Consider the following 27,587-nt stretch of genomic DNA (forward strand, 5'->3'; position numbering starts at 1 on the left):
CTCAAGGACCTTTATCATCAAGCCATATTATTAATAAGCATGATTAAGTGTACATTTCATTATAAACAAAGCAACACAATTATCCAAGAACCCCTATCAAGTCAACAAGTGCAATGACCAAGCAAAGCTCCATAACCTTACTTAATCATGTAACCCAACAAGAATAATAACTAACATCCTAATTCACATAACATGGCATTTAGATAGACATTTATCTTACTTTAACAATATAAGACAACACATATTCATAAGGGAACTCATAAACATATAGTATCAACAATGTGCAAGTTCATTATATACATATCATATATAATAATAAGCATAATCATACATAAGAAAATCCTCCTAGGACTCCCCTCAAGGCTAACTAGTGCAATGCTAAGGTAGAGTCCCATACCCCTACCTACACTTAGATAGACCCCATAGGTTATCCTAGTTAAAGTTCAATCCTTCAATTCATTCTACCTTTTGGGAACATCTTTACCTAACAGACATAGACCACATGAGCTAGTGTGGAATCCGGTGTCATAAAACCCTACACCGAAGGAAGGCGGACTACTTGCCAAGGTAGTACAAAAAAAAATAAAATATAGCAACTAAGTGGATCCACTAGCTAGTATTCCTATGGGGGAAACATAGTTCAGAAAATAGGAGATATAGTTGGGACCCTTATTATGCTACATGTATTGTTGCCCCCAATCCCAAGATTACTTTAGTGGTCCTACCTTCTCTATTTGGGAAGAGACACTCCTCACTCTAGTTCGCTCGGTGCTAAGCTAGAGTCTTTTTTTGAAATGTCTTTAAGCCTTTAATTATAAATGATAGCTTAGTTTAGGTCATACGCTCTACCCTTGTATAACATTATCCTCATATCTTAATAGGAATTTCATGAGAATAAGTCCTTTCATTACATTTCATATAGGTGATGTTAGCACATTAGCATTTCATATCATGATAAGGCACATTGGTAGTCATCACCATCCTTATAACATATACACCTTAATCAACCTCACCACATAGTCAAGACATTTTAATTCAACATCATACCACCCTATTAGTCCTAATACAAGGCATACTCCAATACAACATCATGACTTAATCACAATCAACCACAATTGGAGTATAAAGGATAGAGATTTATAAGACTTACAAAGTCTCCTTCATAGTTCATCATCAAGGTCTTACCATAAACCCTCATTTAACCTGATTCTTGGTTATACATAAATATAACTCAATAATTAATATGATAATAAGACTAGAAGAATCATTATATCACAATTCAATACAAGATTATAACTTAAGACAATATACTTAGGTCAATTTACTTTCTAACTTTGTTAATGACCAATGTAAAAACATCATTTAATAGCAATTCAACCAATAACTAAGTTGATTGAACCAATTTCAACCTAATTCATATCAATATCAAACCTAGGGTTAAGGGTCAAGGGTCATCATCTACAAACTAGACCAAACCATCAAGATATATCATAAATAAGTTAGAATACATGTTAATCTATTCATTTTATCCAATAGAAAACATAAACAAACCAATTCATAACATAATTTTCGAGATTGAGAAGAACCCAAATGAAAACTCAATATTTGAAAACACTTTGAAGGAACCCTTTGAGAAAAGAGGTCTCAAAGGTGAATCAGATCTCATAACTCAACGTTTCATGAAGATTTGATGGTGAATTCATCCCTTTACAGCCCCTAAATCCCTCCGCTATCTAGTCTTCAATGGCATCTTCCAATCGAGAGAGAAAAAAGAGAGAAGGAAGAGAGTTTGTTTTGAGAGTTGTAATTAGGTTAATGGGGTTGCGGTTTTTATATGGGGAGTTAAATTAGTTAATTAGGATTCTCTAATTACCATAACTAACAAATAAATCCCTTCATTAATTTTTTTGAACTAATATAAAACGTGCAGCAAAAACATGCCACTCACAGACGAAACCATGTCGACGCCTCGTGGCTCAATCGACGGACCAGCCCCCCTTCCATGTTGCACGTCCTTTGATAAGTGTTGGTAGACGGTTGGCATCGACTCCCCATCGATCAGCATACACTCCGTAGATTGACCCTTTATGGGTGCACATTGCCCAGGCAGTGTTGACACCAACGTGTAAGGGTCCCTCTCAAGGGCCCTTGGTTGGGCCTTGGGGTTTCATACCTAGATGTTTTGATCATTAATTAACTTCAACACCTATTAACTATCCTTCCACCAATTTTCATGGATTTCTGACTCCTAAAAGCTTGTCGAATAGTCTTAGGCACGCTACTACCTCACTAGAACTAGTTTCCAAATGCCATGGACGTTTTAGTTACCACACTTCCTAAATGACCTATATTAATTAAAATAGGCCTTAAAACAGTGTTTGTACCTCATGACACTTATTTAAGACTTTAAGACACGTCCTGGATTTTTGATGTTTACATTATTCCCCCCTTAGGAACATTCATCCCCGAATGACACTAGATTATTTAAAAGGAAGGAATAGACTAAAGACTATCAGCCCAACCAACATAATACATAACAACATAAATCATATCACTTACACAAGGCAATTCGAAACTTCAATTACCACACATAAGGCTCAAACATTACATTATGAGGAATATCCTTATCACAACAACAACATGATCTCAACATGCTTTACATGAGTCAATTATGCCAAAGTTCAACTTATCAACATGCTACATATCATTTCATAAAGACTCATCATATCAAAAGGCATAAGATAACTCAGACAAGCCAAAGAGCAAAATTTCAAGTTCAAATACATTACTTTAGTGTAATTCACTGTAAGACTGTTCAAAAATTCACATTTTGCAAGAATTCACCAAAAATTAAAGCAACTTCAATTTTAGTCATTATTTTTATTGTTAGTAAGAACTACTAACCTTTGTTATCAATTAGATGAGGGTAACGGGACTTCATGTTGGCTTCAGCCTCCCATGTTGCACCCTCAACTAGGTGATTCTTCCATAACACCTTTACAGAAGCCACCTCTTTATTCCTTAACTTCTTGATTTGTCTATCAAGAATTTGAATCGGAACTTCCTCATAACAGATATTATCCTTCACACCACAACCCTCAATAGGTAGATTAGACTAGGGATCACCACTACGCTTTTTAAGCATGGAAACATGGAAAATCGGATGAACCGAAGTTAATTCAATAGGAAGTTTCAATTCGTAGGCAACTTTACCAACCCTTTGCAAGATGTCATACAGACCCACATAAAAAGAACTCAACTTCCCTTTCTTCCCAAATCTAACCACCCCTTTCATAGGTAAAATTTTAAAATACGCCTCTTCACCTTCTTCAAACTCCAAATACCTTCTCCTATGATTGACATAACACTTTTGCCGACTATAGGCCGCGTTTGCAACAAATTCCTTATGATATAAACATTCTCAAAGTATTATACATCAAATTGGACTAAGAAGAGAAGGCTCTCCCACTTTAAACCACCCAATAGGATACCTACACCTCCTGCTATACAAGGCTTCACAGGGATCCATGTAAATGGATGAATGAAAACTATTATTATGAGAAAACTCCACCAACGGCAAATGCTTATCCCAATTTCTCTTGAAATAAATAATAAAATCCCTAAGCATATCCTCAAAGGTTTGAATAGTACGCTCTGCTTGACCATCTGTTTGGGGATGAAAAACGGTACTCAACTTCACCTTAGTACCCAACCCTTTTTGAAATGACCTCCAAAACCTAGATGTGGATTGTGAACCCCGACCGGGGTGTGATGGATAACAGAATACCATAGCGACACACAATCTCATCTATGAAGATCCTAGCATAATATTATGCCAAATACGTAGACTTGATGGGAATAAAGTGAGCGGACATAGTCAATCTATCCACAACAACCCATATAGAGTATAATTGTCAATCAGTCCTAGGTAAACCCACAACAAAATCCATATTGATGTCTTCACACTTCCAAGTAGGAACTTGAATTTATTGTAGTAAGCCACCCAGTTTTTGATGTCTGTCTTTTACTTGTTGGCGATTTGGACACTTAGCGATGAACTCCGCTATGTACTTCTTCATACCTTCCCACAAATATATTTCCCTAAGGTTATGGTGCATTTATCTCAAACCCGAATGAATGGAGTAGCGAGACCCATGGGTTTCCTCAAGTATATGGTTCCTCAACTCATCTACCTTGGAAACACACAATTTTCCTTGGCACCTTAAAATACCATCCCCCCTAGGTAGAATGCCTCATTAAGCTTGCAAAGGATCGATTCCTTGAACTCCATCAACGATTTACCAAAGCACTGTTTGGACTTTACCTCAACTACCAATGATTACTCGGAGTTATTATGAACCATGAAACCACCACTCAGATAATCTTCAAAACTCACACCCATCCTAGCCAACCTATGAATATATTTCACTAGGTCTTTCTTGGCTTCATATATGTGAGATACACTACCCATATTTATATGACTTAGAGAATCCGCTATCATGTTGGCCTTGCTGGGTTGATAGAGGACACTCATGTCGTAATCTTTCAGCAATTCTAACCACCTTCTTTGTCGGAGATTCAACTCCTTTTGGGTAAACAGATATTTGAGACTCATATGGTTGGTATAGGCATAAACATGGACAACATACATGTAATGCCTCCATATTTTCAAAGCAAAAACCATGGCCGCTAACTCAAGGTCATGAGTTTGATAGTTTCTCTCATGCACCTTAATTTTTTAAAAAGTATAGGCTATCACCTTCCCATGTTGCATAAGCACAAAGCCCAAACCCACTCGGGATGCGTCACAGTACACGAAAAAACCCTTTTTACCCTCCGATAAGGTCAACACAAGAGCGGAAGTAAGCCTATCTTTCAACATTTGAAAACTTCTCTCACATGCCTCCGACCACTCAAATTTCTTACACTTTTAGGTTAAAGTAGTGAAGGAAGATGCAATGGATACAAGACCCTCCACAAACCACCAATAATACCCATTAAACCCAAGAAACTCCTAGTATTTCTTGGAGTCAATGGTCTAGGTCAAATTTTCACCGCCTCCATTTTCCTTGGATCAACCTCTACTCCCTCACTAGAGATGATATGACCGAGAAATGTCACTGACCACAACCAAAACTCACATTTGCTATACTTGGCAAACAATTGAAGTACTTTAAGTACTTGTAACACCACCCTCAAATGGTTCATGTGCTCACCCTCATTTTTCAAATATACAAAGATATCGTCAATGAAGACAATGACAATTGAATCTAGATAATTTCAAAACACCCTATTCATCCGGTCCATAAACACCACCGGAGAATTAGTGAGACCAAAGTACATTACTAGGAACTCATAATGACCATATCTAGTCCAAAATGCTATATTTGGTATATCCTCACTTCTCACCCTAAGTTGGTGATACCCCGACCTCAAGTCAATCTTAGAAAAGTAGCTTGCCCCTTGGAGTTAATCAAACAAGTCGTCAATCCATGGGAGAGGATACTTGTTCTTGATTACGACTTTATTAAGATGGAGGTAATCAATACACATAGTTAAGGACCCATCATTCTTCTTCACAAATGAAACCGGAGAACCCCATGGAGAAATACTACGTCTTATGAAGCCTTTGTCTAGTAAATCTTTGTGTTGTGCCTTCAACACTTTCAATTTGGCCGGACCCATCTGATAAGGAGAAATCAAAATGGGATTTGTATCTGGTAGATAATCAATACAAAAATTGATTTTCCGTTCTTGAGAAATACCGTAAAGGTCATTAGGAAAGACCTACGAAAATTCACTCACTATGGGACCAACTCAATGGGATGATTCTTTATACTTTTAGATAAGAGATGATACGACCTCTAGGAATAGATTTTCCCCCTTCCACTCTACAATGGGTTCATTTGGAAAGTTAAACTTCGCAACCCTTGTCCTACAATTAATAGAAGCAAAGCAAGCATGCAACCAATCCATACCCAATATAATATCAAATCAAGCATATCGAGTTCTAGTAGTTCAACATCAGAAACTCTATTGGGCAACATTATAGGAGAATTTCTATACACCCTTTTGGCAACAATCGACTCACCCACCGGAGTAAACACTATAAAAGGTTCATGCTAAATATCGGCCAAAATGTCAAACTTTTTGGCTACTAGAGTGGTAACAAATGATAAAGTAGCACCAGGATCAAGTAAGGATATACATCAATAGAGAAGACTTTCAACATACCGGTCACCACGTCATGAGAAGTCTCTTGCTCATCCATAGAGCGGAGGGCAAAGAAGTGGTTCTTCTTTAGAGCCTCATTTGAACCACTTGCTTGATCTTGACCATTACCCTTGTCTTGAACCCTCACTTTAGGGAAATAACTAACCTTGTGCCCTCTTTTACCACAACCAAAACAATTATTTGTCCCCCTTAAGACAATCACCATAGTGCTTCTTGCCACACTTTTCACAAGTTGTCTTCTCGATTGGTGAACTTATACCAATTCCCTTATTAGGCTTAGGATTAGAGACCCTATCCACTAGCCTTAGGGAAGTGAAGGAACTTTATTACAAACCCATTTCTCAATCTAGGATTGTCTTGTATCTCAAGCCTATTCTTTGAAGAAACTCAATCAAAATATCTTTCCCTCTTAGCAACTCTACTCTTCCTCATAACCCTTACCTCTTCCACATGTTTGGCATGGACCATAAGATGAGAAATGTTCATGTTGTCATGTAGCATAGACGAATGACACTCCTCTTCCAAATCATCCGACACCTCCGTCACAAAGCAAACTCATTTCATTTATAGGATCAGAAACCAAAGAGGGAGCATATTTCAACAATTTAGTGAATTTCAAGGAGTATTAGTGAACACTCATACCCCTTTGATGAAGGTTGATGAACTTTACCACTTTAGCTTCTCTGATTTCCCTCGTAAAGAACCGATCAAGAAAAGCCTTCTTGAAGATCTCCCAAGTCATACTACCTATTATCTCTCCATTGGACGTACCATTCTTGAGCCACGTCCTTGAGTTGATAAGTGGCCAATTTCGCCTTTTCACTTCTGGACGACCCCATAGGCAAGAGTATGTTATAGACTTCATTGATGAACTCTTGGGGGTCTTCTTCAACCTTTGACCAGTAGAAAGTAGGAGGGTTCATTCGAGTGAAGTCCCTTAGACGGGAGCCCATAGTGATAACTTGTTGATTTGGACGGTGTACAACCTCCCGGTTAGCTTCGGTCGTCATAGCTTAGGCTTGTGTAGTGACGGCTTGGGCTAATTAAATGAGGGCAATCCTTATGTTACCATCTGTCAAGGGTGGAGTTGACCCGATCTTGTTCAACATTAGCTTCTTCTTCAAGAGGAAGAATATGATCACCATGGAGAGGAGCTCCCGCATTGTCAATCTCCTTTTTCAACTCTTTGTGCCGCATTCCTTCGAGTGGTCATTTCTCCTACAATCACAACATTAGGATTATATGCAGAAACACACAATGAGTATACTCTAATGGCACGATATTAGATTTCAAAGAGAGTGGGAGTTTCCTAGGCATCATGTAGGTTCCTATCCATAAGTGTGGCACTTCACAATTATGAATATGAACATACATAGACGTGGTTGAGAGATACATTTACTCTATGATAATTTACCAAGTTTTCCACATCCATGTTTACCCCCTAGACGTAACATGCATTGTCGTCGTCTTTCTGGAGTAAGACTAACCTCTTGGTTTACCGCATTGCATTCATAGGTCAAATCTAGCAGAAAAGTTTAAAACTTTTCATTACTTCTACTTAAAGGTTTACATAGACCTTTACATACACACAACATATATATATTGAGTATACATAGACCCTTCGTATAGGAAGGTTACATAGCCTTCTACTTTTATTGCACAGAAATGTATATAAGATAGAACATAGTCTTCAAAGATTGTCTCATCTCATAACAATCTAATACGATTAGAAATTTAGGCATAACCCATACATCAATGTAAAGAAATCCACATATAGGTTTATAAAATCCATACTCAAATGAAAGGAGATAGAATATAAGAGTCTTAGAACTAAAATAAGAACAACAACATAAGCTCGATATTGGCATCACCCTAGAACAATGAGGACCTACCCTACATGGATGATCAAAGGATCCAAGTCTTTTTCAAGTCGCCTTCTGAAACATTTCAACAATCGGAACCTAAAATATTGGGGAAAAGGAATAAAATGGGGTTAGCACCCACTTGTACTAAGTATGAGACCATACACACATATACTTGTAAAAAATGCTAAGGAAAAGGACATCTCATAAATTATGAATTTTTCATTTAAAAACACTTATGCACATTCAACAAGACCATACCAACTATTATTGCATATTCATTAAGTCATAGGCATGTTCATCATAATACTACTAAATCAAGTCTAGTCAACTCAAACATTCATACCATATAAGTAGATACATACTCAAGTAACTCTATCATCAAGTCATATTGTCAATAAGCATAAATAAGAGTACATTTTATTAAAAACAAAGGAAGACAATTACCCATAAACCCCAATCAAGTCAACAAGTGCAATGTCCAAGCAAAAGCCCATATGCTTACTCAATCAAGTAACCCAACAAGAATCATGACTAACAACCTAATGCACATAACATGGCATTTAAAAAGGCATTTCATCTTACTTTAACAATATACGACAACACATATTCATATGTAAACTAACCAATATATAGTATCAACATTCTGCAAGTTCAGAATATATATATATATATATATATATATATATATGTATGTATATATATTATATCATATCATTATAAGCATGATCATACATAATAACATTCTCCTAAGACTCCCCTCAAGGCTAACTGGTGCAATGCTTAGGTAGAGTACCATACCCCTACCTAGACTAATCTAGTCCCCTTAGGTAATCCTAGTTAGAGTTCAATCCATTAATTCATTTTACCTTTTGGGAAAATCATTCCCTAACCTACATAGACCACATAAGGTAGTGTGGAATTTGGTGTCATAAAACCCTACACTGTATGAAGGCGGACTACTTGCCAAAGTAGTACGAAAACATAAAACATAGAAACTACGTGGATCCACTAGGTAGTATTCCTATTAGGGCAACATAGTTCAGGAACTAGGAGATATATTTGGGACCCTCTTTATGTTACATTCATTGTAGTCCCCAATCTCAAGAGTACTTTAGTGCTCCTACTTTCCCTATGGGGGAAGGGAAACTCCTCACTCTAATTTACTCGATGCTAAGTTAGAGACCCTTTTTGAAATGTCTTTAAGCCTTTAATTATCAATCATAACTTAGTTTAGGTCATAGGGTCTAACCCTTGTATAACATCATCATCATAGCTCCATAGCAATTGCATGAGTATAAGTCATTTCATTAGAATTCATACAGGTTAGGTTAGCACATTAGCATTTCATATCATGATAAGGCACTTTAGTAGTTATCACCATCCTTAAAACATATACACCTTAATCAACCTCACCACATAGTCAAGAAATTTTAATTTAACATCATACCACCCCATCAATCCTAATATAAGGCATATTCCAATACAACATCACGACTTAATCATAATTAACCACAATTTGAATGTAAAGGATAGTGATTTATAAGACTTACCAAGTCTTGTTCATAGTTCATCATCAAGGTCTTACCATAAACCCTCATTCAACCCAATTATTGGGTATACATCATTATACCTCAACATTCAACATGATATCAAGACTACAAGAATCCCTACATCAAAATTCAATACTAGATTATAACTTAAGACAAGATACTTAGGTCAATTTACTTCATAACCTAGACCACGTTCTGAAGAACTAACATGAAAGACTACAATTCACTCAATTATTATCATCGTCATGTAAAAACATCATTTAATAGAAATTCAACAATAACCAAGTCGGTTGAACCCATTTCAACCTAATTCACATCAATATCAAAGCTAGGGTCACGGTTCATCATCTACAAACTAGACCAAACCATCAAGATATATCATAATTAAGTTAGAATACATGTTAATATATTCATATTATCCAATAGAAAACATAAACAAACCAATTCATAACATAATTTTCGATATTGAGAAGAACCCATATGAAAATGCAATTTTTGAAAATACTTTGAAGGAACCCTTTGACGAAAGAGGTCTCAAAGGAGAATTAGATCCCATACCTCAATGTTTGGTATATATTTGATGGTGAGTTTTTCACTTTGCATCACCCAATTCCCTCCCCTAGCTAGTCTTCAATGGTGTCTTCCAATATAGAGAGAAAGAAGAGAAAATGAAGAGAGTTTGTTATGACATTTGTAATTAGATTAATGGGATTGGGGTCTTTATATGGGGAGTTAAATTTGTTAATTAGGCTTATATAAAAACCCTAACTAACCACTAAATCACTTAATTAATATTCTTCAACTAATTTAAAATGTGCAGCAAAAACATGCCACTCACAGACGAAACCCCTTCGACGCCTCGTGGCTCAATAGTCGGACTAGCCCCCGTTCGATGCTACACATCCACCAATGAGTTAAGAGAGTGTGCAAACGACCCTCTTCAAAGAAATGTCTAAGTGTTGGTCGACGGTTGGAATCGACTCCCCATCGATCAACACACGCACCGTCGATCAACACATGCCCCGTTGATTGACCCTTTGTGGGTGCACATTGTCGAGGCAGTAACTTGCAAGGGTTCCTCTCAAGGGCCCTTGGTTGGTCCTTGGGGATTCGGAATTTTTGACCATGTATTAAATTAAACACCTATTAACTATCCTTCCACCACCAATTTTCATGGATTTTCGATTCCTAAAAGCTCATCGAATAGGCTTAGGCACGGTAGTACCTCACTATAACTTATTTCCGAATGTCACAGACGTTTTAGTTACTGAACTTCCTAAATGAACTATATTCATTAAAATAGGCCTTAATACAGTGTTTGTACCTCATGATACTTATGTTAGACTTTAAGACACGTCTTGGATTTTTGAAGTGTTACAACTAGGAATTCAAAGTGACCATATCTTGTTCGTAATGCCGTTTTCAGAATCTCCCTCACTCTAAGTTGATGATAACCCGACCTCAAGTCAATATTTTAAAAATATATTGTTCCGTGGAGTTTATCAAATAATTCGTCAATCCTAGGGAGCGGGTACTTTTTATTTATGGTGACTTTTTTTAGATGAGGATAGTCGATGTACATTCTCAATGACCCATCCTTCTTCTTTACAAATAATACCGGAGCACCCCATGGAGATATGCTCGGTTGAATAAAGACCTTGTATAACAAATCATTTTATTGAACCTTTAGCTCCTTCAATTCGGCCGAAGCCATCCGATAAGGAGGAATTGAAATAGGTAGTATATCTGTCAATAAATCTATGCCAAAGTCAATCTCCCGTTCGGGAGGAATTCCGGGAAGGTCATCGGGAAAGACCACCAGAAATTTCCTCACTACGGATAACGACTCTATGGTAGGAACCTTAGATTCAATATACCTAAATGTTAATATGTGGTAGATTCAACCCTTTGCAATCAATTTGCAAGTTTTTATACATGAAAGGATTTTACCCCTAGGGTTTTTGTTTCCTTCCTTCCACTCAAAAATTGGTTCACTTGGATTTTGGAATTTAACTAACCTTGTCCTACAATCAACGGATGCAAAGCAAGCATCGAACCAATCCATTCCCAATATGACATCAAAATCTATCATGTCAATTTCTATCAATCAACTAATGTAACTCTATTGGGAAAGGAAATTGGACAACCTCTATAGACTCTCTTAACCACCAAAGAATCACCCACGGGGTAGAAACCAAAAAAGGTTCGTCTAATATGTCGGGTAGCATTTTAAATTTCATGGCTACAATAGGGGTCTCAAATAACAATGTAGCTCCCGTATCCAACAAAGCATATACATAAAAGGAAAATAATTTTAACTTACCGGTGACCACGTACGGTGAACTTTCTTGATCACTTCGGGATTGGAGAGTGTAAAAGTGATTTTTCTTAGGAGCATTTGGATTTGGGAAACTTTATTAAGCTTGATCATTTTCCCTTCATTGAGATTTCATAATAAGACAATGTCTCTTCACGTGACCACTCTTGCCACAACCGTAGCAATTACTCGTGCCAACTAGGCACTTACCATGTTTCTTATCAAATTTTGCACAAAGAGACTTCTCAACATATGAACTACCACCTTACCCCTCTTGGGGCGTGGGAGTTGTCACCTTACTCTTGTTGACCCTCGGTGCATTAAAAGGGCCTTGGTTAGAAAAACTCCTTTTGAACCTTTGTTTTTCTTGCACCTCAAACTTAGTCTTGGAAGAATCCCCATCTTTGGTTCTTACCTTTTTGAACTCCTTGCCAACTTGCTTAAGCTTTTGCTCCCAATTTGTTCGGCATGAACCATCGGATGAGAGATGTCCATGCTAGGAATCAACATAGCCTACCTACACTCGTTAACCACTAGGTTAGATATCTCCATAACAAATTTGTTCATCTTTCCTCTAGAATCAGCAACCATAGTAAGAGCGTAATTGGATATTTGAATGAACTTGAGGCTATACTTCTTCACACTCATACCCCCTTGACGAATATTGATGAATTCTTGTATTTTCCTTCTCCCATAATCCAAAGGAAAAAACCTATCAAGGAAAGTCTTCTTGAAAGCTCCCCAAGTAATCCAACCTTTTATAACCGACCTTTCATCCTTCCATTGCTCACACCAAACTTGAGCTACGTCTTAGAGTTTGTAGGCGGCTAGTTCCGCCTTTTCTTGAGAAGAAACACCCATAGCATAAAGAACTTTGAACACTTCATCAATAAACCATTGCGGGTCCTCCTCCACCTTATAATTATAGAAAGTAGGGGGATTCGTACTTGTGAAAGCCCTAATTCTTGAAGCGATAGTGCAAACATTGGGGTTCACTTGAGCCCTTGCATCCTTAGCAACTTGAGTAACAAACACTTAAGTCAAGCTATGTATGGCCGACCTTATCTCAACGTTAGGCATAACCCATTCTTCAATAGGAAATTGAGGGTTATAAGGACCTTGAGGGGGAACTACCTCTTTCAAATTCTCCTGTACAGCCCTTCGAGCATTGTTACTCCTTTTATTCATTGCCTATAAGCACAATAAAAGGATTAGAGGAAAGGACTAAATAGAGCTACGACTCTTAGGCATGACTAAGGAATAACAAAAGTGAAAGTTGATAAGCATCACATAGTCTCTCATTCATAAGTGTTGAGTGCTTCACAAATATGAATAACACCCTAGATTGACGTGGTTTAGTGAGACATCAATCCTAAGGATTACTTTAACCTAATGCTCTAATACCAAGTTTGTAACGACCCAAAGTATACCTAGTCGTTACCGACGGCAACGTCCTCGAAGATTACTAAGACAAGCCCTTAGCATAAATCATAGCACATCATAGGTCAAAGATACGGAAAAAAATAAAACTTTCCAATATACTTACTGAGGTTTACATAGACCTCTAATGCAGGAAGCTTACTTAGTCTTCTCGCTTAGACAACATAAGAAATTAGTCTAAATCATTGTTTTACATTAAACCATCTATAAAGTGAATCACAATAGTTTGGGCATAGCCCTTAGTCTATTACAACATGCCCATATAGTCTACAATGAAGTCTCAACATGAGAATGGAATAATTATCTCAAAACATAGACAAAACTAATAAGGCTTGATGAGTGGCTCTATCCTTAGAACTCATGAGGAATCACCAGTTGACTTAGGAAAGATCCAAGTCTTCCTCTCTAATAGCCACGAATCTCCTCAATGGGCCGAACCTAAAATATTTGGGGAAAAGGGGGAAAATATAGGTTAGTACAAACCACATGTACTAAGTATGACTCCTACGCACAAAAATCATTAATGCATGAGAAAAGGACAATTTAGTTGAAATCAAGCATTCTATAATTTTAACGCAACATGTATACATAAGCATAATGATTCAATTGAATTTAATAGCAACCCAATACTTGTGTAACGCCAAATATAGAACCCCATAATCCTATCCAAGACTACATATCACATTAAGCAACCCACTTCATACTTACAATATATGCTGTTAAAGTCATAATAATGATTAATATATAACACTACAAGAATGTTAACTTTTAACGACCAGTGCTTAACGAAGGGACATGAATCCAGTCGTTATAAGTAAACTATGCCGACAAAATATTTTTCCGGACGTTAAAAATTGTATTTTAATTAAGAAAAAAAATAAGTAGTATTCAGTTATTGCAAAAATTATTTTCAGTCGCTAAACTAAACATAAAACAAGCACCATTTTCTCCAATAATTTTTTGCTAACTTCCTACTCTCTCCACTAAAGAAAAACCTATTAATCAGTGGGAAGTTTTTTCCATGACTTCATCTTTGCCACATCTGGTAACCATTGCCTTTTTGTCTTTCATTCAAAAAAATTTATTATTCTTGGTAAAAATTGGTTTCCCTCACCTCGTATATAGATACCCATTACGTTTCCAATCAAATTTTTTATCTCCTGTCCTTTTATGCTATTACTGATACTTTTTTGTTTTTCCTATATTTCATCTTCTTTGATTTAATTAAAAGATTTGTGGATCTACCTTATCTTTTAGTCTGATTCAAATGATTCGGTGAAATTTTATTTTATTTAATTTTACATTTTAACTAGGTTTTTGACTCTATCCGCAACTCGGTACCTGAAGAACTTTGCTCCGGTTGTTTTTCTCTATCTCTTTTTATTATTGAGCAAATAAGTGCTTGTTTATACTATTTTTCATTATGTATATTTTATTGTTATGACTTATCCTTATCATACATTATTTTGTGAAGTCTTATTTTTTATTTTATGTATAATGTTTGCTGCACTTTCTCTAATTCATTAGATTATATATTCTTTAGATTCTCTTGGAAAACGTTATCAAAATCATGTAAAATTTAGGTTTTTTTCTTTAAGAGTAAGTGAGTAACAATCAATTTTCTATTATAAAAAGATACAAAGAATATAAGTATATAATAATCTTATGTTTTCTAGTTTCTATATGTTGCTAAGATTTTTTTATATTTGACTAATATTTAGATATTTACTTCCATGTCTTGCTAAGTAGAAGTTATCTTATGTTTTCTAGTCGCTAATTTTGATATTATTTTTAATTGGCAACTTAATCTTGGAAGAGAATTATTTGGAATTTTTTAGAAAATATTTTAGGATTGTGAATATGTTTATATACTATCTCATGGTAGATTTGAAATACATGAATTTTTTTTCAGGAATATTCTTTAGGTTTATATGTTTGATTATTATTGTATCTTTTGCATGCTCAAGGTAAATCAAAGTTAACAGAAAATACATCTTAATTAGATAATGTTATACACATATATTTGCTTGTATGTCAAATATGGGTGTCATCTTTTGTTATATTCTACTTTAAAATATCATATTTATTTTTGTAAATATTGAATAGTATCCAAGAGAATCCAAATAAAATTAGAGTTATTGCACTAGTTTTTGGTTTGAATATGGCACTTCTTTCTCACCGGGTAAGTGATCAATGAATGTGAACAAACAATTTCAAGATATGATCGAATATAATTGATCAACTCTAAATTGTAACATGTATCACAAAATACTTTGAGGTCATTACTTGGTGTCTGCAAGACCATCGTGTGGCCAGATTTTGTGTAATGTACTAAGAGTTAACTTATAGAATTGACAAGTTGCACTGATTCTAATAACTATTTAAGAAAGGACATGAATATTCAACTTCTAGTTTAATTAGATGATGAGTTATATTTGGGATACTTACACAATTGCTATCTAAGATAAATATTAGAATGTGCAATAGGAGAGAAAAAAGGAAATTATAAATATATAGAACTTTTTTGCTGTAGATGTTTTTACAATTGATGGTTTTTCATGTCTTATCTTAAAATACTAATAGAAGTAAGAAAAAAACATGTTTTTATGGGATTATCACAAGGAAAGCTTCATTAATTTGGGAAAATAACCTGAAAACGAAGTAGAGAAGTGGATTAAGTAGTTTATTTGGTGTCGATGTGTTGGGTAATTTGAAATAAAATAAAATATCTTGTCTTAATTAAAATTTGATTTGAAAACAGTTGAACAAAACAAGGGAGTACAACTATTAGAGGCAATAATTTTCATGGTTGTTCTTTCCTTTATATTGTTTCAGGTGAGCTGCAAAAAATTATAACAACACCTACGAGATTTGGCAAGGTGATGATGGTTACCTTTAGTATATTAGTGAGACTACATTGAAGTGATTCACCCGTGGCAAATCAGCGTGGATGGTCAGTCGTATATAAGCAACCAACATTTGTAGCCTTGATGTTATCCTCATTTTTTTTGTCAATTGCAATTATAAAAATTGGAGCCTCAAGTCTAAATTACTCGTCACACCTAGTTTGTGTTTCTTCAATTCAAATTCATCTTCTTCTACGTGGTATTTTTGTTCATTGTGTTCAAGCTTCAAAGATCATTAGCTTCAACTCAAAATGTTTCTCTGATTTACCATTCAGAAATGTAGTATTTTTATTAAATAAATCGAAAACATGACCTCATATTTTCTTTTAGTAACCATGTTTATAAAACCTACCAACTATGTCACTTAATTGAATGTGTTCGAAATATCAAATATCTTCACTACTAATATGTCTTTTTCCTCGTACTATAAATTTTGATCTGGTGTGTCGTTCTTTATCATTAGAAATATGAATTAATTTTGAGTTTATTTTCCTTTTTCAATATTATACTTGTTCTTCATTTCAGATTATTCATAATTGATAGTTGCCCCCTCCTTTCAAAATAAAAGACATGCAGTTTCTTTAGTTTATTAAGCATTTACACTTAACAATTTAACCAACTTTATGTTATAATCGTTGGCTTATTATACAAGGAATAAAATAATATAATGTTGTATGGACCTATGTGTTTATTATTGCTGCTTTTTATTAATTAATTCTTTTAAAATTATTTTAAACAGGTCAAGATTCTGAAGTTTGAGGAACTTGTTCTAGAAGAAATGTTGAGCAAGTACAAGCAAGCGAAAATGTTTTATAATAAGTTGAACCACAAAAGAGATCTATTTACTGATTTGATTTGAGTATCAAATTTTCTCATTTGTACATTTTAGAACTTCTCTCTTTTGTGAGATGTTAATAAGCACAATGTCATCAATTTGAATGCATATATCTTTTTTCTAATATGGTGCTCTCAGATCTTTGTAGTTGACGAACTTACATGAATATTGATTACTTGATACATTTTTGAATGGCGGTATATATATTAATTATCAAAGAATTACTGAAGATTAACAGATATTTGTCTAAAGTAGAAGAACTTTTGGCGACAAAATTTTCTATCTTAGTTAAAAGATTTAACGACAGGAATTACAATCAATAAAGGGTGAATGGTGTTGCCAATAGGTGGTACAACGACCAGATTTTTTCGTCCCTAAAGATTCTTTCATGACCGGATTTAAAATCTGGTCGTTAACTTTTAATGACGGAGCTTTTAGCGACCGACGACGACGGGATTTTTGTGCATCGTTATTAACAAATAGTGACCGGATTAGGACTTTTTACAACGGGATTTCCCCTCGCAAAAAAACTTATTTTCTTGTAGTGTAAATACTATTCATAGATTATCAACATAATCATAATCATAATCATAAGAACACTATTAGAGCCATCCATTAGGATCCTACAATTGCAATGAGTGAGAAAAGTCACATACCCTCCCTCACCCTATGTAGTGTCCATCAAGACAACCCTAATAAGAGTTCACATACTTCACGTGTTCATTTACTTTTAAAATTAGGGAAAGAAGTGCAATAACCAACATGAGACTATTTTAGCTACATTGAATTCGGTGTTCTACTCTTACATCGAAAAGAGTGGGTTAACACTTGCCTAAGGTATAATTATTCGTACATAACTATATAGGTGGATCAACTAAGCTAGGGTCCTATGTGGGCATATAGTTAAGGGTAAAGGATATTTTTTCTATAAACCTTGACTTACTAACGCAGAGGTTTCCATCTCATTATACAACACATAATTAGGGAATTCGGACTTACTAACGTAAGGAAACCCATGTGGGAGGCGGAATTTACTAACGTGAGACCTCTATTTAATTTACATGCCCTTTTGGTGCTAAGAAATTTTTTATTTTAGTTATCATATTATTTCATCATACAAGTTGAAATTAGTCTCTTCTAGACCCCTATGTAAACATCTTTGCATATCTAGCTCATAAGTCATCACAAGTGAGAACAATCCTTTCACTTTAGACACCACTTTTTATGTGAGTAAACCTTTCACTTAACACTTTATTATAATCATGAGAAAATACTTTCAATCATATAATCATCATACCATACCATACTTACATACTTTATAAAGAATTCAATAGTCTAGGGTCAAGGATGAGGAATACTTAGCATCAACATAACAACCACACATTAGACCTAGAAGCATTACTATCTAAGTAACTCATAATTCATAATTGAATCCAAGGAGAATAAATCAACATACCTCATTGCCCTTCTAAGAACCTTCATACTTCCATTACCAAGAATACATAAACAAGGTAATTTTCAGAAGCAATTACATAATTAACAACAATGTAGTCAATCTACATGTTTATAATCTTCACATTTACCATATCAATTCAAGATTTTCATGAAATTGGAGGAATGAAATGGATCTAGGGAAATATCATAGGAAATCATAAATGAACCACAAATTCATACTTAAACAACATTAATTCATCATAATTTATCACAATTGGTTCATAGTTTTATTTTTCAAAGAAGACCCATGAGTAGAACAAAATCTTAGGTTTGGGGGATTTAGAAATTATCTTTTGGAGGAAACTCTTGGGGAAATCCCAAAAGTGAAAGAAACCATAAATTAGATATGATAAAGCCATTAAGATTGATTTGAAACTTGAAGTCTTGATCTTCTTCTTGTATCTATATTGGTCTTCAATGGAGGTTTGGAGGAAGAGAGAATTTGGGAGAGACGAGAGCGATTTTTGCTTTAAATATTGAGACTTGATTTAGGGGTTAAAATTGACCTAAAACTGACCCTAAGACCTTATATAGTCACCATTAAACTACCCAAATTTCCCCTAACTTAAATGGGTCTTTTTGTCAAGTCAAAATACTGAAAATATGACTTTTACAAATCTGGGAAGTGGCTGCGCATAGCGGGGTTAATTTCATGATTTATTTTTGAAATCCGGGTTGAGGCAGTGAGCCTTGTGTAGTCCCTGCATCATGAGTCCAATTTGAAATCCTTGCATGATGGATGTATGTCACGCAACAGCCACCAAAATCTTGACTGTGCGCAGGCTGCTCGCCCATGTTCGGGTCCTCCCCAAGGACCCTTCCGGTGGTCCTTGGGGTGTCGTGACTGTATGTTTTGATCCTATATAGTAAATTTTACCTATTTAAAATATTTTTACAAGTTTTAGACTCCATATGATCGTCCAAAACATTCACCAAACATAGGGGCGTCTACTAGTTCAATTTAGCTAGTTTTTGGATGTCAAGACTTTCTTTTATGCTATAGCATCAATACTTATCAAAAAATTTATTTACACTACTTTAAGTATTAAATCATCATTATAAAACATATGAGTCTCTACTATGGGTATTGGAAATTCTGGGGTATTACATCTAGCATCCATAATACCATTAGAAAGTGTGGTTATGAAGGATAGTGTTACTTTTGATGATGTGTTAGTTGATATTCTTGATCAAAACAATGAAGTTGCTTCATTTAAAGTCTTGTGGAGTAGTCCGTTAATAGACTAAGCAACTTAGAAAACAGAAGCAGACATGACTGTGAAGTATTCCCATCTCTTCCCTTCAGATTCCATTCTAGATTGAGGTAATAGTTCGTTTCCAGTTACTCATGCGTAGATTCAATCTTAGAATCATGTTCTTTTAGCTGTACTTGCATTTTTTTAATGTATTTTGATGTTCTTGGAACTTACAATCATATTTCAATTTCCAATATTTAGTGGTAGGGTTTGCAGCACTTTTCATCCTTATTCAGCTAGCTTAGTCTTCGTTCGATGAGTAACTTTCCCAAAGGGGAGATAATGCGACACCCCATATTATAGAAAAACACAAAATGTAGAAAATTCCAAAAGTTGCAGGTGCAACCAACGGGGACAATCCATGGACCGTTGCCACTTAAAGCTCCTCCTCATATAGCCCAGAAAATTTGGCTAAGTCCAGAACCTCTCCAGGACCTATAGATCATAGGTGGGACCATGGTTCATGGTCCAGGTCCCTGGATCAGACCCCTTATCAGCCCCTCTATGAATCCATACAACGATTGACAGGACGGACCACAGTTCAGGGTCATCGATGGTTTTTGAAAAATTTAAGCTAGAGTCAATTTGGTCTTTTCCCTTTATTTTGGAAACAAAAACTATATTATTTAACCCCTAAAGTACGTAATTTTTGTGAGTTTTAGCTTAGTAACTGCATAGACTTTTCCCAAGTCAACTCATTATCCAAAAATTGTCCATGTTAAACGGAAAAGAGCAGAGAGAGTTGATCAACCCTACTCAAGGCCGCAAAAAGGTTTCCTCCGGTTCCATACCCAAAATCGAATGATTTCTCTGTGGAATTCGTCACCAGGTATGTGGGATTTCACTAGTGGATTCCTTTCACTCATTGGGTCCCTAGAATTAAGTTACATTTTTCATTCTCTTCATTATGTTTCAACTTAGGGTTTATAGAACTTTAGATTCTTGTAGTGAATTAGTTTTTAGACTAATCTAAATCATAATATTACCTTTTTGTATCTATGTTTCTCAATTTTGGCATCAAATTCAGAACCTAATTGTGTTGATTCATTTAGTTCATGAATTACACTTGCTAGGTCATTTTGTACATATATACATGCATCAGTTTGCAATTTTTTCATTATCAATACTTCATATTGCATTTTCAGTTAGCATATCACAAATTTGAGCTCATCCAATTTATCGAAGTTGGTTTGTAATTTATACATTTAAGTTGGGATAGGATTAATATCGAGTAGATTAGGGCCAGGCACCCTAATTCCCGATAACTATGTAACCTCCTAGGTTAAGTCTCCAGACAACATATTTAATTATCACGACAGTCATGCCTTTATAACCTTGACAAGGTATATTGAGTTCTCTTGAAGAGGCAATACATATGACTCCATGTTTAGGTCATGTGATTTTATATCGATACAATTTTATTCTCTCTTTCAACCATTTGAACAACTTTTTGAAATATTATAAACTTCATGTTGTCCGGTATCTTTGTGAATATGTAATTTGCTTTCTTGTATTTTTTTGATTTGCTTCATTCCAATTTTGCCTTGCATAACTTTTTCTCGAAGAAAATGATTTTGAATTTAGTCGTGCTTTGTGATGATTCCACAAATTTGAATCATTTAAGGATTTTTTTGATTGAAATAGTGTCCTCAAATGCTTTTTTTTTGTATTAATATCTAGTGAAAACTCTTAATTTTCAGGTATTGAGTTTATAGTGCAAGCGTGGAAACTTGCGCACAAAAGGGAAAAAGGCTAAAAAGAACACAAAACCTGAAGCATGAGCTTCACCAAGAGCATTTGGTGAGTCACTGAAAAGACGTACTCCTACCTTTTCCAAAATGCATAGATCTTAAGGAAGTGGATGAAAAAGGCGATGAAAGAAGTAGTATGCACATTGTCGAATTGTTTTGCGAAGCAATGCTATACCGCCCAGTGGTCCAGAACATGAAGATGCTGAAGGCATGCATTAAACTGTGATGAGGACGAAGAAGGGAGATTCACTAATTTATTCAGCGATCACGACTAACCTCGCTTAATGGACCGCCACAACACTTAATCTGAAGGCTATAAATACTAGTCTGTTATTATTTTTCGGTACCCACTCATTTCTTTTGTTTGTACCTTAGAATATTTTTTTATTATTTTCTCTCAATTTTGGAGAGTGTGTTAGGATATTCTAAGAAAGAAAATCATCTTCCCCAAGTTGGAAGTGGGTCTTCTCTATTCATCTTCCTTTGCTTAAATCATGATTTAATTTCTTATACCCATTTGATTTCATTTTTATTTTAGGTGTATGTTGTTGTTGCTAAATGTGTGGCTAAAAAAACCCTTTCTTGGGGTATGATTCAAATATGAGTTTACATTTCTTTAGGGTCTTGATTGCTCATAGGTAAGATATATTTTAATGGTGATTGCACCTAGTGGTTGCGGTTTAACTTAATGGGTTTGTAGTTGCAAAAACAAACTCACCCATTTGTTTTCTACTTGCCTGAGATGGAGATAGTGAAAATAAGACCCCTAGGCTGATGGCCTAAAGATTGAGTCAACATGAGATTCATCTGGAGAGGGTGAGACCTAATCCCATATCCAAACATGCAGTTCGAGAGAGTGCGTGAGGTAAAGCATAGGGTAGCCTGCATGCAATAAATGGGTGTTGGATAGGAACGCATTCAAAATGGGGGTAAGTTGTGCGAGAGTGAAGTTATTTCCATCTAAAGCTAATCCTAGTCTCTATTATCTTGCAAATTTCCTATTGAAAACATGTACCCAACCACTTAGATCAACTTGTGTTGCGGTCACACCCAAAGAACTTCTCCCCATACTTTACTTCCTTGCTGTTTTTGTTTTTATCTACTTGTCACAAAACCCTCCTTTGATATTTGACACTTTTGTGTCAACCTCATAATTTATAATGTTTTTACTCTTAAATATTTTTAGCCACGACTTATTATAATGAAATTCTAATTGACTACATCTTCTCGAAACGCTTCTTTGGGACACAGTCCCAACCCTTGGATGGGTGAAAAATATCAACGATCATAGACACTCATACTGTAGATTAGTGTTGTTGGTCACAGATAATAGTTCAAAATGGCACCGCTTCCATGGAGTAATTTCATGCGATAATGTAGTTAAAAGAAATTTCATTCTTTTTAGTTAAGTTTTCGAATTTTATTTGTAGTTTTGTTTTGTTTTTCCTTTTAGTTGTTTGTGCATGCATGTCCATTAAGCTTGGCTGATGGACTGGGGGCAAAATAAATCAAGAAGTCGTGGGTGATTTAAAGTTAACTATGCTGGTATCTCATCTAAATGACTTGACAACCAAAATATTTCAGGTGGAAACCATACAAATGCCAAGGGAGGTATATCCCTCCTCCTTAGCAGAAGAAGTCAACAGAAGATGAGAATAGTCACGTTGAGGTAATGCTAAAATCATTCAATAGAAGATGAGAATAGTCACGTTGAGGTAATGCTACAAATCATTCTCCAAAAAATCATCAATCAAGATCGGTTGTTAGACGAAATGAGAGATAATGTGGAATTGTTGAATCAATTGATTTTATCTCATTCTAAATCAATCGAGCACATCATATCACACTTGATATTTTCAGTGGATCAACTCCATCCAAACGACATGTTGAGGTTACCTACTAACTATGATAATATGGAGTGAATAAGGACCTATTCATTCCACGACATTAAATAAGACTCTTCTTGGGAGAAAACCTAAGGTCTTAAGTATTTTTACGATTTTACTTTTATAAACAATGGTGTGTTATGTTGCAGTATTAAAATAGGAAAGCGTGAAAAAATTCAAGTTTGACAAGCAGAAAATCGATTTAGCATTTTTCCAAACAGGTCGGCGAGCCCTGCTTAATCTGCCATTTGGTTCAATGCAAATACATCTCAAAGCTTGTAAAACTCAGTGAACTCGAAAAGCATCTTAGCATATCTCCAACTTGTTCGATAATATCGATGTAGACCGCCGATTTCATTCCCAAAATATTGACAATTTTACTAAAAAAAATTACCACTCGGCGTATACCGAGTGGGTCGGCGAGTACGACTAACGTCGCCAATTACAAGAACAAAATGATTATATAAAGTCTAAATGATAAAATTTTTGAATCATTCACTTTCCCTCAGTTCCTACTCATCAAAATAACACCAAAGGTATTTTTTCTTAGATTTTCATTGTTAACTAGTATTTGGGCCGGTATTTTGTTCTTGGGGTCTGAATTACTTTCTACTTAGCATTACAAAAAGAGACGTTACGACATCAAAGGTTAGTCTCTAAAACAGTGAATTTGTTTTTGATAATTTTTAATTATTTTGCAAGTTTAGTATAAGGATGACTTGTGTTGGGCCTCTCTGATAGAAATAGGTTGTCATTATGCTTTGTATAAGGCCTAAAATTTCTTGATACTAGAATTCCTGAATGATTATGATTTTATTTGATTAAATTTACCATGGGTGTTGCTTGTTCGTTGCTAAAATGATTGGATAAAGTCTAAATAATTGACCCTTTGCGCTAATCAACAAAAATTGACCAATGAGGGAATGGGTGACAACATTCTAAAGGATGATCATAGTTAAATGGCCAAATATGATAAAACCGGTAGAAATCTTAGTACTCTGGGGTAATGAGGGGTATGGGTTTTAGGAGAATTTCGTGTTTAGATGCTTTGATTTCGTTTTCATGTTTCCATGCTTTGATTTTATTTTCTTTATTTAATACTGGGCACATTATGTCATTCGGAGAGTTTGGTTGACTGCGGAGAATGACTTAACGATGGTCTACTTCTTATAGACCACCCTTAACTAATGTTTTAGTTATATAAAATCTATAGCTTTTGGTGGACACATTCTTAATCTGTGAAACTAGTCGTCGATTCGCCTACAAGACTTTATATCTCCTTTTGCATGTCCTTTTTCCAATCTTTATTGTGTTCTTCGGTGAACAATCTATTCATTGCCAAAGGAAGATGGCGACTTTCTGAGTAGACCTTTCCATCAACAAGTTGCTTGGACTTTAAGATAATCCTTCGGCATGCTCGACTTAACTCAACAACGAGATTTGGTGATCCCCAGCTAAGAAGGCGACCCTTTATATCAAATTTTTGTGTTTAAATTTTATTATTGTTTTGACTTATCACAATCATTTGTAGATACAGTACACACCAGCCTTAATACACAACTCAAAAATAAGGCAGCTCCAGTCATTCCTATTAACAAAAGAGGCTCAAATCCTCCAAAGTGGGAATAAAAAGAACTCAATTTAAGTAGAGGCAAAAGATAAAGAGAGTGGCAAAGAAAAGAGTAGCTGCTGAGGTAGAAAATGAGTGGGATGAGTTCGAGAATGATCATCCATTGATTCAGAGACATAGAAGGTCTACAAATATAGCTAGATCATCACCCACTAGGGTTCCATCGGATTTTACCACTTCCACCAGGGATGCAACAACCACAACTTTATATGAGCCAATTCCAGAACTAGCATAGACTCCTTCATTGGGCCCCATGCATGTGCTAGCCCATCACCCGCAATTACTGAATAAATTTAAGGGTGATGGGCAGCGAATTATTTTTGAGGAAAATCTCTTGTGTGTGAAGTGCCTGGCAGACAAGTACCCTGACATCTTGTAGATCTTACTCTTACATGGGTTCGAGCAATTCACGAGGCCCTGAGGCCCATGTATGAGAATTTTACACAACATATGGAACATTGGTGCCTAAACGTAAGAAGCAAGCGAGTGACTTTAAGCCACTAATTCCAGACACAGTGAGAGGCACATAATTTGAATGCCACAGTAAGCATATCAATTTGGTGATGGGAAGGGCACTATATTTTGCACAACTTTATAAGTGATTACCCAAATCCTCATCATTAAGCAGTGGTTGGGACTTTTATTTTCTGAGGACACCATGAGATAGATAGGGGTCATAGCGTCTATCGAGAAGAGGCACCTGATATTGCTGCTAGATTCTGGTTTGGTTTTATTTGTAATACCATTATGTCATCCCATAACGAGTCTATTACATCCTTCCCAAATGCAGCTTGCCTTGGTTGTATCATACATAGAAAAACTATTGATCTTGGACTATTTATATCATATAAAATGGCCATGAGTTCCAAATAGAAGAAGACTTCCATTTCATTTCCTATTCTGGTTACTGAGCTATGCAGACATGATAGAGTACCTCGAGAGATTAATAGGGATCTATAGGTTTTACCTTCTTACACCACTAATATCCGACATATTGAGGATGAATACATACATGAGGAGGGTGATAAAAGGAGAGCAACTCCAGTAGATGCCTCTCTAGAGATTGATATTGAGTTGTTACATGTGAAGGAATCCACACCTACTCCAGTTTCTGGACTATTCGGTACATCAATCCCTTCTTCTTCCTTTTCATAAATCCAAGTACTACTTCCTTTGGTCATCAGATCAAGGTTATTCAAGCAATGATCTCGAAGATAGGGCGTCAGGCCAAATTAGCTGAGGTGAGGGTATCCATACTAGAGAGCTCAGTTCAAGGGATGATCGAGAATGTCATAGCTGATGCACTTACCCCAATCCATACCTCTATCGATGCTTTAACACTGAGAGTTACACCTTGAAAGAAAAGACAAAGAAGACCATTTGAGATACCGGCTATGAAAGTCAATATCGCAGGCCTGCGGCAAAACGTAGATTATCTTAAATCTCTCGACTTCAATTATATGATGAGGATAGATAATGATGGAGGTGCCCCTCCGACCTTAAATATTCCTCTAGCTACTACTAGGGATGTACATATGGGAGATGTAGTAGCCACAGATGCAGATGCAAAGACTGACAAGGAGTTAGTGGTGGCATAGGAAAAGGATATGAGACATCATCATGAGGAGCAAAGCATCTTTGGAAATTTGTTGGATCTGGTAGGGACAATTATACAGTTGGAAATCCATAAATCGCCTGTTGAGACGCCCACAACAGTCCCCACAAGAGCTGACACTACTGCTCTTGCTGAGGCCACTTTGGGCACCGTTGCCCAAGCATATTCCACTGCTCAAAATGTTGATACCCCTGCAGATTGAGAGACTGTATATACAGAATCCTTCTTCACCTCTCTCTACGTTACATTGATTTTACTTTTAGATATTATTACTTCCAATTGAGTTCAAAAGCACTTTATTTGTGGTTGGGTGAGGCCACTTATTGTGTTGATATTTTCTTGTTGATATTAATCGAGTCGTCTACTTAGAAATTGTGCTTTTACATTGATTTTCTGATTATTTGATATCGTGGATCCTTTATGTTTTTAAATTGCGAAACAAAACAATTTTGAACCTTCCAAAAAAGTTTCATTTTTCGAAAAAAAATTCCACCTCCTAAGTTGAATGTGGTTGTTATTGTACAAATTTAAGTCTTGGTTCCGATCAATATGGATGACTTATATAGTGCTCTCAATCAAAAAATAAGTGTATGGCGAAAACAATATAAAGAGGAAATCTTTGGATATGATCAATTATAAGAAAATATCATTATATGGGTAATTGAAACTACAAATAAATAACTAAATATTTGTAGGTAGGATACCGTATGAGTGAAATAGCTTTTGATTAAACAACTATCCCAATTCAAATTAATTCAATTGGACATCAACAAGCATCACAATTGAGAACAACCCACACCTTAATTCA

The sequence above is a fragment of the Solanum lycopersicum genome, chromosome 5 (genome assembly GCF_036512215.1).
Source record: "Solanum lycopersicum chromosome 5, SLM_r2.1".
In the NCBI taxonomy this organism is placed as follows: domain Eukaryota; kingdom Viridiplantae; phylum Streptophyta; class Magnoliopsida; order Solanales; family Solanaceae; genus Solanum; species Solanum lycopersicum.